Source organism: Aptenodytes forsteri, unplaced genomic scaffold (assembly GCF_000699145.1).
Source record: "Aptenodytes forsteri isolate BGI_AS27 unplaced genomic scaffold, ASM69914v1 Scaffold46, whole genome shotgun sequence".
In the NCBI taxonomy this organism is placed as follows: Eukaryota; Metazoa; Chordata; class Aves; order Sphenisciformes; family Spheniscidae; genus Aptenodytes; species Aptenodytes forsteri.
Genome location: NW_008794774.1, coordinates 2,266,060 through 2,279,141, shown reverse-complemented (window position 1 = coordinate 2,279,141; position 13,082 = coordinate 2,266,060).

Sequence of the window (13,082 nt, the reverse complement as noted above, 5' to 3'; positions counted from 1 at the left end):
GCCAACTGGATTTAACTCCATTCACCACAACCCTTTGGGTCTGGCCATCCAGCCAGTTTTTTTCCCAGCAAAGAGTACACGCATCCAAGCCATGAGCCACCAGTTTCTCCAGGAGAATGCTGTGGGAAACGGTGTCAAAGGCTTTACTAAAGCCCAGGTAGACAACATCCATAGCCTTTCCCTCTTTCACTAAGCAGGTCATCTTGTCATAGAAGGAAATCAAGTTAGTCAAGCAGGACCAGCCTTTCATAAACCCCTGCTGACGGGGGCCGATCACCTGGGTGTCCTGTACATGCCACGTGATGGCACTCAAGATCATCTGCTCCATAATCTTACCTGGCACCGAGGTCAGACTGACAGGCCTGTAGTTCCCTGGATCCTCCTTCTGGCCCTTCTTGTAAATGGGAGTCATATTTGCTAACCTCCAGTCAACTGGGACCTCCCCAGTTAGGCATGACTGTTGGTAAATGATCAAAAGTGGCTTAGTGAGCACTTCCGCCAGCTCACTCAGTACCCTTAGGTGCATCCCATCCGGCCCCATAGACTTGTGTGTGTCTAAGTGGTGTAGCAGGTCACTAACCACTTCCCCTTGGATTATGGGGCTTCATTCTGCTCTTTGTCTCTGTCTTCCAGCTCAGAGAGCTGCGTTCCATGAGAACAATTAGTCTTACCATTAAAGTCTGAGGCAAAGAAAGCATTAAGTACCTCAGCCTTTTCCTCAGCCTTTGTCACTGTGTTTCCCCCTGTTTCCAATAAAGGATGGAGATTCTCCTTAGCCCTCCTTTTGTTGTTAATGTGTTTATAGAAACATTTTTCATTATCTTTTACCGCAGTAGCCAAATTAAGTTCTAGTTGGGCTTTGTTCCTTCTAATTTTCTCACTGCATAACCTCACAACATCTTGGTAGTCCTCCTGAGTTGCCTGCCCCTTCTTCCAAAGGTCATAAACTCTCTTTTTTTTACTGATTCCAGCCAAAGCTCTCTATCCAGTCAGGCTGGCCTCCTTCTCCGCCTGCTCGTCTTTCAGCACATAGGGATGGCCTGCTCCTGTGCCTTTAAGATTACGTTCTTGAAGAATGTCCAGCCTTCCTGTACTCATTTGCCCTTCCAGACTGCCTCCTAAGGGACTCTGTCAACCAGGTCCCTAAACATGCTGAAGTCTGCCCTCTGGAAGTCCAAGGTAGCAGTTCTGTTAACCCTGCTCCTTACTTATCCGAGAGTTGAAAACTCTTATCGTTTCATGATCATTACGCCCAAGACGGCCTCCAACCATCACATCACCCACAGTGAAGGACAGCAGTCCTTCTCTGCTCACAAACAGGTCCAGCAGGGTGCCTTCCCTAGTTGGCTCACTCACCAGCTGTGTCAGGAAGTTGTCTTCCGCACACTCCAGGAACCTCCTAGGCTGTTTCCTCTTTGCCGCATTCTATTTCCAGCAGACATCTGGTAAGTTGAAGTCCCCCATGAGAACAAGGGCTAGTGATCCTGTTCTCCCAGCTGCTTATAGAATATTTCATCTGTCTCTTCATGCCGGTTAAGTGGTCTATAACTAACTCCCACTGTGATATCTGCCTTGTTGGCCTTTCCCCTGATTCTTACCCATAAACACTCGATGCTACCATAACCATCATCAAGCTCTAGACAGTCAAACCACTCCCTAACTTACAGGGCTACCCTACCACCTCTCCTTCCTTGCCTATCCCTTCTGAGGATTTTATAGGTATCCATTGCAGTACTCCAGTTGTGCAAGTCATCCCAACCATGTTTCTGTGATTGCAACTGTATCATCATTTTCCAGCTGCACAATGGCTTCCAACTCCTCCTGTTTGTTGCCCATGCTATGTGCATTGGTGTAGATGCACTTCAGTTGGGCTATTGATCCTGCCCCCTTTTTTTGGGGAGAAGCCCTAATTCTTATGTGACTGTTGCCAGGCACTTCCGTGGTTTCTAACACTTCCATAACCCTTGTATCTTTGCTGCCACATGCATCTCCATCCCTTACCTCCACTGAGATGGCAGACCAAAGGACCTCACTAGCTCACTGTCCCTCAAACATTGGCGTGCTGCCCCCAGGCTTATCTCTAGCGAGCCTGGTTTTATCCCTTTCCCCCTTCAAATCTAGTTTAAAGCTCTTCCAATGAGCCCTGCTAACTCTTGCGTAAAGATTCTTCAAGTACCTTAACATCTTTCTTAAGCTGTGCAACCCAGAACTGCCCACAGTACTCAAGGTGAGGCCACACCAAAGCTAAATACAATGGGAAAATCACCTCTTTTGACCAGCTGGTTATACTGTGTTTGATGAACCCCAGGACGTGGTTTGCCCTCTTGGCTGCCAGGGCATGCTGCTGACTCATATTGAGCCTACTGTCAGCCAGCACGCCCAGATCCCTTTCTGCAGGGCTGATGAATACATGTATATCTGCTTAGCCACTACTGAAATGGCTTTGCCTAACTAGAAACTGAAGAGAACTGTTATCTGCAGATCTATTAAAAAAATCCATAAAATGCAGGTGGTTGGGTTTTTTTTTTACATCATATACAATGGATGATGGCTCATTCCTGAAACACATATACACAAATGAGCATATTCTTTTCTGTATTTTTCTGAGTTTTCTTACTGATGTCACAGGAGAATTCATAATAGTAAACATTTACAATCTTTGTATGGGTTTATTATATCTAGAGGATCATCTCTGTTTACCACAATGAGCCCTAATATTATATTGGATAGTGCAATATTATAAAATGTACCAGTCTTTAAATAGTATAAGACTTGATTGGATAGAAGTTAATTATAAGACTAACTCACAGTCACAAATGAAAAGTAAAACTGAAGTATAACTTGTTCTTAATAACAAATTTATTGATGACTTATAGAGTCCCAAAATCTTTCACATTTATTAATAATTGTACTGGTTTGGGCTGGGATAGAATTAATTTGCTTCATAGTAATTCATATGTGGATATGTTTTGGATTTGGGATGAAAACAGTGTTGATAACACACTGATGTTTTAGTTACTGCTGAATGGTGTTTGCACAGTGTCACGGCCTTCTCTGTTTCCAACTCTGTCCCACCAATAAGTAGGCTGGGGGTGAACAAGAAGGTGGGAGATGCCACAGCTGGGACAGCTGATCCCAACAGACCAAAGGGATATCCCATACCATATGATGTCCTGCTCAGCAATAAAAGCTGGGGAAAAGAAGAAGGAAGGGGGGACGTTCAGAATTACGGCGTTTGTCCTCCCAAGTCACTGCTACTTGTGATAGAGCCCTGCTTTCCTGGAGATGGCTGAACACCTGCCTGCCAATGGAAAGTAGTGAATGAATTCCTTGTTTTGCTTTGCTTGCGTGCACGGCTTTTGCTTTACCTATTAAATTGTCTTTATCTCAACCCACGAGTTTTCTTACTTTTACCCTTCTGATTCTCTCCCCCATCCCACTGTGGGAGAGTCATCGAGTGGCTGTGTGGGGCTTAGCTGCCTACTGGGGTTAAACCATGACATAATGTTATTGGCAGAGGGTTTGTATTCAAATTTTGGACATAGTCTCATTTATCTGACTGTATTATTCTTGGTGGAAAACCTGAAAGAATGTTTTTATTCTATTTTGACTGTGAGGTAGCAATTACTAGTATGGGAAAATGATATAAAACACAATGTGAGAGTGATCACTTACAGCAGTTAATAGGGCAGCTGGCTAAGTCACTTCACAATTTTTATTCAAAAAACTGTGAACTTAAAAAGGAGAGTAGTTGCTTAACTGAGAAATGTGTAGCTGACAATGTTGACACTTGACTGGCTAGAAGCATCTACTCTAATAGTTCCATCACTGATGTCATTTACCATGCATGACTGCAATACAGAAGAATACCATGACATAATGTTATTGGCAGAGGGTTTGTATTCAAATTTTGGACATAGTCTCATTTATCTGACTGTATTATTCTTGGTGGAAAACCTGAAAGAATGTTTTTATTATATTTTGACTGTGAGGTAGCAATTACTAGTATGGGAAAATGATATAAAACACAATGTGAGTGATCACTTACAGCAGTTAATAGGGCAGCTGGCTAAGTCACTTCACAATTTTTATTCAAAAAACTGTGAACTTAAAAGGAGAGTTAGTTGCTTAACTGAGAAATGTGTAGCTGACAATGTTGACACTTGACTGGCTAGAAGCATCTACTCTAATAGTTCCATCACTGATGTCATTTACCATGCATGACTGCAATACAGAAGAATTTTCTGGACTGTTAAGCAATTTTTTTTTTTCTTAGAATGGGTTTTCCACCTAGAAGGATAACTGGTCATCAGTAATGGGCATTATTCTGTAATGCATAATATAGAAACATGTCATCAGTTAGAAAGATACACTTCAAGAGCGCTGAAATATCCATCTTGATCTGATTTTTTCATGTCCCAAAATTCAGCTATTTGACTTGACTTCCTTTCGAAACTTTTAAACAGGGGAAGAAAGGAAAAAGCAAGAGTATTTAGCTATATCAGTTTAAGAATACATGATCGCCTCCTTTTAGCACAGCATATTTTTAAAATTATTTAAATGATACTGATTGTGTACCTATTGATTGGGCAAAAAAAATTCTCATAACTTTTTGTTTTATATGGTAACAAGTAAAGCAGATAATCTATAGATAATCTCTAATCTTTCACAGCAGTGTATTTGCATGCAAATAGTGTTATTCTCAATTCTTTATGAGTAAACACAGTACAATCCAAGGCCTTTCTGTTTTGTATTTTTTGTTCTTACATCTGAAGAAGGTGACAAAATGGAAAAAAACGGGTTATCTGGAGCGTTCTGTGATTATCCAGTTGGACTAGCCTATTTCTACGCTGTTTCTGCAGAGAACTGTGTTTATAGGTTACGCAGAGTGAAGACATGATTTCTTTAACCACTTGATTCTTTCCATAGCAGAAAAACTCCATAAAATTAGTTTTAGTGTATAATGTGTTCAACTACTTCTGCATTTAATGTTTTGAGAATTAAAAACACAGTTATAAAGAAATAGTTAAGAGTGACACATACTGTGTTCATGTGAATTTAACTCTAGTATAAGGATAGGGAGCTCAGTATATTTGTTTATAAAAAACGTAGCTTGTATCAGCTCTGAAGAGGGTGAAGGTGTTAACTCATCATGTGTTTGGCTGTCAAAAATAACTGTGCAGGCTGTAAGGCAAAATTATGCCACATTTTCATCTATTTCTTTTCACCTCAACTGAAAACACAGAGTGATGATAGGACTGCAGGGACCTTACTTTTCTTGGAAATAATTGAAGAGGTATGCAAGTGTAGCAGATTGCCACTATAGCTGTGTCTGCACAACCTCTGCAAAGCTGTTCTCATAGGTTTCCATTGGCTAGAGGACACAAGATCAGAGGGACAGCTGAATCACCAGCGGTGAAGAGCATCCTCTATTGTGCCTAGTAAACTAGTAAGTTCATTTATGAATTCAACGTGTCCTAATTACATGTGATTAAATGGAAGATATTAACAAATGGGAGAATACTGGATGCTTTACATACGTATCTTCAAAGTTGAATTACCTACATCTAAGTGGCACTTGACGGATTGCGCACAATCTAGTGCGTAGAGCTCTTAACACTCAGTGCATTCAATAAATTTTAATACATATTCCAGTAACGAAAAAGAACACATAAGTACAGCCTAACCTTTCCTAAACCTTTTTGACATAAAAATATTTTCATAACACCTGTTTGTTCTTTACTTTGCTTGTACTTTTTTAACAAGCTGAGTTTCCTCCCCCCTGCCCCAAGTCTTTAAGAACCATATTTCTAGGAGTTTCACACACGGGAAAAAGAAAAAGGATAGGTTGAGACATTTGTCATGTGTTTTCCTCTTATGTATGCGATGTTGTTAAGAAATTATTTGTGAGCACTTAATCCTTAAGACTAGATTTTGCCTTCATTTATCAAAAATGTTAAAATGGGAAAACTGGTTAAATGGGAAAGTTATCACAGACACAATATCTTCTTCCAGAGAAAACCTGCTGTAAGTATAAAAGCGTGAGTTCTATGTGTGAGTTCTTTAACTTTCTGCACTTGAAGCTCAATGAACAAAAAAGTAATGACTGCAGTTTCTGAGGTTTGAATGTGAACCTTAACCATAGTTTTCACTATATGTTTACCTTTATAAAATGCAAAATGTGCTTAAATATGTAAAATAAATTATATCGGGAAAAAAATAAAGGAAGCAAAATTTAAGCTATTATATATGCATTCAAGAATATTCCCAGATTGGATTCCTGGTGGATTAATTTGGAAGAATTTCAGATATTTCATTTTTTAAAATATCTTGATTGTTGAGGAGAGGTTTTCTCAAAACAAACATGGAGCTCTAATCTTGGTTTTGTGTGAGATACATGTGTATATGTGCACTCCTTTTCTATGTATGACATCAATCTCTTAGAAAAACTTAATGTTAAAAGAAGCTTTCTGGAAGAAGGTTTTCCTCCAGCTTCCTGGAGTCTTGCATCGGTTCACTTTAAACTTCACTAATCAGACAATTGGATCTGTACAAAACAGGTAGCTGAACTGGTTGTTTAATGTATACAATGGTGTAAGGAAGGGGGGAACACCTACCTAGATCACGCTAATCTAATAATGATTAGATAAAAACAAAATATGTAATGTCCACAGCTGAACATTTTCCCCTATCTCACTTTGATCCCATGGGTGCTAGCTGTTGGTCTGCAGGCAGACAGAAAATGCATATGCATTACCCACATTTATTAAAAAGTGGATGACCTAAATGACCTCTGTTCAGCCCTTCAGTGTTTTGTTTGGATGAGTCCTCCTTTGCTCCGCCTTCAGAAACAAAAGGAGTAGGGAATTAACAGGAAAGAGCCATCTCCCCTTAGTTCTTCCCTCCACTTCCTCTCCACTAAAATATACTCAATTTCACCCATCTGCACACACACTTATTAAACTGACATCAAGTGTATGTTTGTGGCCAGCTCAGCAAAAAAAATTTTCTTGGTACATATGGATCCCATAAAGTATTTTTTAAATTTTCCAAATAACAACATGGAATTTATGTTCCAGATGTCTGAGATGCTGCCTCCTACAAATTGTATTTTTGCCTTGCAAACACTTTTGTGAAGACGTTTTTTCAGTTTGTACCTCTCTTCACTATTGTGAATGTCTGAAACAGATGGGCAGTGTTTATCATTAGCCATGTGCAAAAGTGCCCTTTTGTGGATGGGTTTGAATTCTCATCTGGTATAGCTGGTGGTAACTTCTTCCTCTTGCCAACCCCTCATTTTTTTCCCATGAAACTTTATTAGGAATACTTAAGACATGTATGTTAATTGAACTAGGAACTTTCATAAATTAGTTTTGCTTATTAAAAGGCTATTTTCTGAATGTCAGGAACGTGAAGCTTCTGCCAGTATGTTAAAGCATTGTTTGAGGTATCTGCATTATAAATTATAAATTTTAGAGTCTGACTCGTATTTTGCGTCTATAAAGACAGTACAGTTCATATCTTTTTGTAGGGTGAAGAAGCATTACGTCTCCTTGGAGGAAGACCTTGCATATGTTTTATTGTGTAAAAAGTGTTTTAAGCTTACTTACAAGCAGTGAAATACTTATTAGTTGAAATACTGTTAGTGACAGTGTCTTAAGAAAGGAGAAGACATTATAAAACATTGAAAACAATGAATAATTCTTTTATTGTACCATAATCTTCCCAGCAAGGACTTTTTGGAAATTTTAACCATGTTCTGCGTTATCAAATTTAAAGAATATTCATACATGATTAATAATGAACATTGAAATTACAGCACCATACTGGTTTGCTGTGATACTAAAAATACTAAGAACCTTCATTTGTTAATTGCTAATGCACATTTATATCATGGTGTTTGCTATTCATACGAACACTGTGTGAAGATAATGATCAATGTAGGTATTAGGTGGGTGGAAATGGGCTGGTTCTCTAACAAGTTAGATCCTATGATATTTAACAGACACCTCAGGCTAAATTGCTCTGGCTTCTTATTTGTCACTGTATCATCTGAAAGAATTGGAAATCAATCATACACCATGCATTTTTCTGTTTCAAGAAAAATGTGCCAAAAGTCACAGGTGATATATGAGATGACTGCTGTGGGGTGAGAAGAGCAACCATTCCTGTGTATTAACTATAACCTTTGACTCCCTTCAGCAAAAAAAATCACTTTTTTAAAAAGTATCTCTTTTAATATAAACAGAAAGTATAGCACATATTGGAAGAAATATGAGGAATCTCTGAAGTAATGCATTAAAAATGAGTACTATTTTTATAAAATACTAGATGGAAGACAGAAATAGATAGAGTAATCATGGCCCATAATTGTAAAATTTCTTAGCAAAATGTTCTTCTATTTAAAATATTTTTCACTATTGAAAACAGTCTAGTGTCACACCCATGGCTCTCAGTTTCACTGCCTGAGTGTGTTTTCATAATTGTGTTTGGGTGTTTATCTATTTATGGTTTTATTTGTTTCATGTGATATAAGCACTGGGTCACAGGGAACAATGGGGGCAGTTGGTTAAACTCTAAACAAAACACTTTCACGCTGTGAAAGAGATCACAGTGAAACAGGTACGTGAGGAAAACATTGAAATCTCACATCTTAGGCTCTACTTCTTAAGCCAGACTAGGCGGGGGGAGAGGGAGGGAGTGTGATACTTTTTGGGTGAGCTGCTACCTACATGTAATTATTATTTGAAAAGCACAATCTCCTAATTCCTAATAATAGTTTTGTATTCATAAAGTACTTACTTTATGATGATGTATTTGACATCATCTTCAGGAGTCATGCTACCTCTCTGGGACTGAGTAAGGAATACTTGTGAAACCAGAGAGAAGCATTAGGAAGGAGGGTGTGAGACAGAAGGAAGTGGAGTGAGGAAAGTCAGATATAGACTTCCAGGGAAAAAGTGAGGGAAAGGGCAACAGCAGAGTGGGTGCTCTTCTTTGATTCATCATTCCTCTGTTCTTATAATTGTCTAGGGCTTGTGGTTGTCTCACACCTTACAATCCTGCCTGGTTTTGTGTTTTGCAGACAAAATGTGAACAAAGAAAGTTACAGAAACCTTTGAGAGAAATTGTTATTTAATGTTGTTGATTGAGCAATATAAATTGATATTTATATTACTGCTCTGTATCTGAAATACACCAAAAAAAGGAAGTGTTTTCATTAACATTCTGAAGTTATATTAAAAGTATTTATCTCCATGTAACTAGTGCCTAAAATTATTTAAAATAAAGCACAGGATATGTGTATAACACTATGAAGCAGCTAATTCTTCATGTTCCTAACAGAAGTGCGTAGATACCGTATCTTTCATGCCTGATACTGATTCTATATATACCTACAGTTTTAATTGCTGAGTTATAATTGTTGATTTATATTTATGTGATTCTAATACCAGACAGGTTTAAATTCACTGGTGGTAATTTCCTTGGAAATCTGTTCAGCTTTTCTGAGGTTCACTTCAGAGTTGTTAGGTCTTAACACTAACCTTCCAGCAGGTTTTCTCAAACACCCAGGAAAGACTCGTTCACAACATGTAAAATGGGAGAGGAAATGAGGTCATGGCTGGGACACCATTGGGAAGGGGAATACAGAAGACCTGAAGAAAACTGAAAATGTAGTATTTCAGCTTCTCTTTTTAGGCACCTTGTATCAGTTAGCATATATAAATTTTCGGAATTACATTAAAAATGAAGGGCCTTTAAAAAAAAAAAAATAATAAAATTGAAAACCCAGACAAGTTACTCTGCAAACTTGGAAAGTGACAGAGAGACACTCAGGTTGTACAAGCTTAAATGAGGGGTCACTACAACAGCTCCACAATAAGAAGAAAATAGTAAAAAACATGTAAAAAGCCTGTGAAAGATCGTGTAAGAAATCTATTAGGTACACAAACTATGTATTTAAATTATAGCACCCAAAATTTATGTCATCAAAATCCCCTCATTTAATGAGAGCCTTAAATCAAACTGTTTTCAGTTTGGAACTGGTAATTACCAAACTGATTAATTTAAGATTTTGAGAAAGGGAGAGCTGAAATCTTCCATGGTAAGAGAATCTTTGATAGAGCATTTGAAAGGAGGTGGCTATCTGTAACATTGCACATTGTGGCAATTCCTGAGGAAATTATAGTAGAACTAATAAATCAGAATAACTCATGAAATCCTCGTCAGTGGTGTAAAGCATGATGAAAGATCTGTTGTGTTTGAGGATCAGAACTATTAATATGACATTTAAAATCAACATAGTCTAGCCTGCGGGTATATAACTAAAACGTCCAAAAACAGGTTGCATGAAGGAATCATTGAAGAGTGAACTCATGAGAAACACCTGATTGATGTAAAAATGAAGAGTGCTTATGACAAGAAATTTCAAGGCAGTAGCTTTTTAAACTCAAGTAGATGAAAATAAAACAAGAAAACTACTTTCATTTTCACTTACACAAGTACTATTTGCGTGAAGACAAATGTGCATGTTTGCACACATATGTATTGCAGAAACTTGTTGACCTGGATGATGGTATAGTAGTAATGTTTGATTTTTTATCTTTTTTTTTTCTGTACTTGGATCACTTAAGCTCTTAATTATTTTCATAAATGTTTGTGGTTTGAGGTAAGGCTGAGTCATCTCTGTGCAATAGTCTACACATTATTCAGTCACTTTACATTAGTCTTACTGGCCTGTCTCTAATTAAGACGACACAAAGCATCCTAAATTTGTGTGATTGAGTTTGTTTTCATTCAGTAACACAAAAATACTACAGTGGATTAATAAGCAACTGCACAAGAAAGCAGTCACCCTTTACACCCTCTTCTTACAGTTACCTCTAAGAAGGTTACCCCTTCTTTCTTAAGGTTGTGCTACTTCTTATCTCAAATTTGTAATCTGTACCAGACTGTATGGTCTCCTTTTCTGATGTAAAAATGCTACTGAGTCTTTCATAGAGATAAATGTCATTGCCTGTTCATTAAGTGCTTTCTCTGCAAACCCCACAGAAACAGAAATATTTAAAAATATTCTTTAAACTGTCTCTGTTTTTTGAGATTTGTCTGTTAATGAATAGAACTTGGAAGGAAAAATTTCACTTTGCTTTGACAAAATATAATTGTAATACTTAGAGACTCTTGTACATTTATAAACAGAAAGCATTTCACAACTATTGATCTTTGAAGTCATTGAACAGGTGTTATTCCTAGTTTAACAATGAGGAGACTGAAAGACAAAAAAATGATTTGTCTAATACTGAACAATAAATCAGTGGCAAAGTAAGGAACCCAGCTCTCCTGTACTGTAATCATAGGACCATATTGCCTCTCTTATCACAATAGCACTTAGTAAATGAGTTGGAGCTTTGTTCTTCAGCAAAGAAATAAAAGTATTTTTGTAATTAAAAACAAATGTGTTCATTTCAAAGTATAACATACTGCTAACTCCAGGCATGGTCAGATTTTAGTGTCATTGTCCCCTACTGATGTTTAATTATTTGACTTCATAGGAGGTATTAATGAAAAAAACACTTTTTCCCAGTGAGAAAAGCTCCCTTATGAGCTTGTTGTAGGATACATACAAATTTTAAATAATCTGGTCAGATCACACAGTGAATCAGAATCAAATTTAGAGCAGTGTGGTTCATACTAGCAGCTTGCTTTCTTCAACGTGATCTCTACAGAAAATAACTACAAAGCTGGCACAGAATGTGTATGAGAAGGGTGTGGTTAAAACATGTGAACCAGCTTTCCAGGCATTTTTCCTAAATGCATTTTAACAGTGATTGAGGTTTTCTGGGAGGCAAAAGGGTATATATACAATTTACAGAAAGAACTGCAAAGTAGCTTGCTCTTCCTCTTGCATCCAAGAACTCTGAATTCTTTCTTTGTTTTGTGACCTGGGAATGATCTAACATTTCTTACTTGTAGGGTTCTGATGGAAAATTTGCTGTCTCAGTTTCCAGTGAATGATTATGTTATATTGTGTTGTAATGGCTCGCTCTCTCCCTTTCTCTTTATCGCCCCCACCTCCCCTAACACACACATAAAAGCTTTCTTACCATCTACTTCCTTGATAGGCACAATAGAACTTGTGGATTGATAGTGGAAAATACTTTTCAGACATCTGTTTTTGGTTTCTAGTACAGGTCAAGGTATTATTAAATCATGTAAGTGAAGTGTAGAGACATTTATTCCACTAGTTTCTATGTGTTTTTTGTAATCAAAAAACTAAAGCATAGCATTTGCCACTTGTACTGTCAATTCCCGTCTGTATGGAATACATTTCAAAAAAAAAAAAGTACATATATGATACTTGTAAATCTAAATCTGTTTTCCATGATTTGTTAATTTACACTTATGATATAAAACTGCAGAATGCATTCTGTGGTAACTACTACTTGCTTTCAGATTTATATTCTCTTGGAACATATTATCTGGGAAAAATCTTGCATCTAAATTTGAAATTTTAAGATCCAGGCTGGTAAAATTTATACACATATTAAAATCAGATTGTCTACTCTCAGGAGACACAAAGGAGTTGAAGTCCTGCATAATAATTTTATGTAGAATAACAATTGGTTTTATTTTCTGTTGACAAGAATTTAACATTTATTCCTGTTAGTTCTAAAAACAATAAAAGAAAATATTCAAATTGTTAATCAAGGCTTTGTAAAATGGAAAGTTAGTAAATTATGTGAATAACATAAACCCAAGAGGCATCACTTATTGTTGGATAATCGGTAAATTTTAATGAAAAGCTAATAATCCATAAAGTACTCATTGCTATGTGGTGTAATGTACATTATTTAAATGATAAGGCTTCTGATCAGAAATAAGATACGCATATATACCTCAGGAAGAGAGTACTGTTACAGTATTATGAAAAAGAATATAATAATTATTAAATGATTATTAAAAAAAGTATAATGATGGGTATACTCTTTGCTGGGTGAAAAGCTGGCTGGATGGCCAGACCCAAAGGGTTGTGGTGAATGGAGTTAAATCCAGTTGGCAGCCGGTCACAAGCGGTGTTCCCC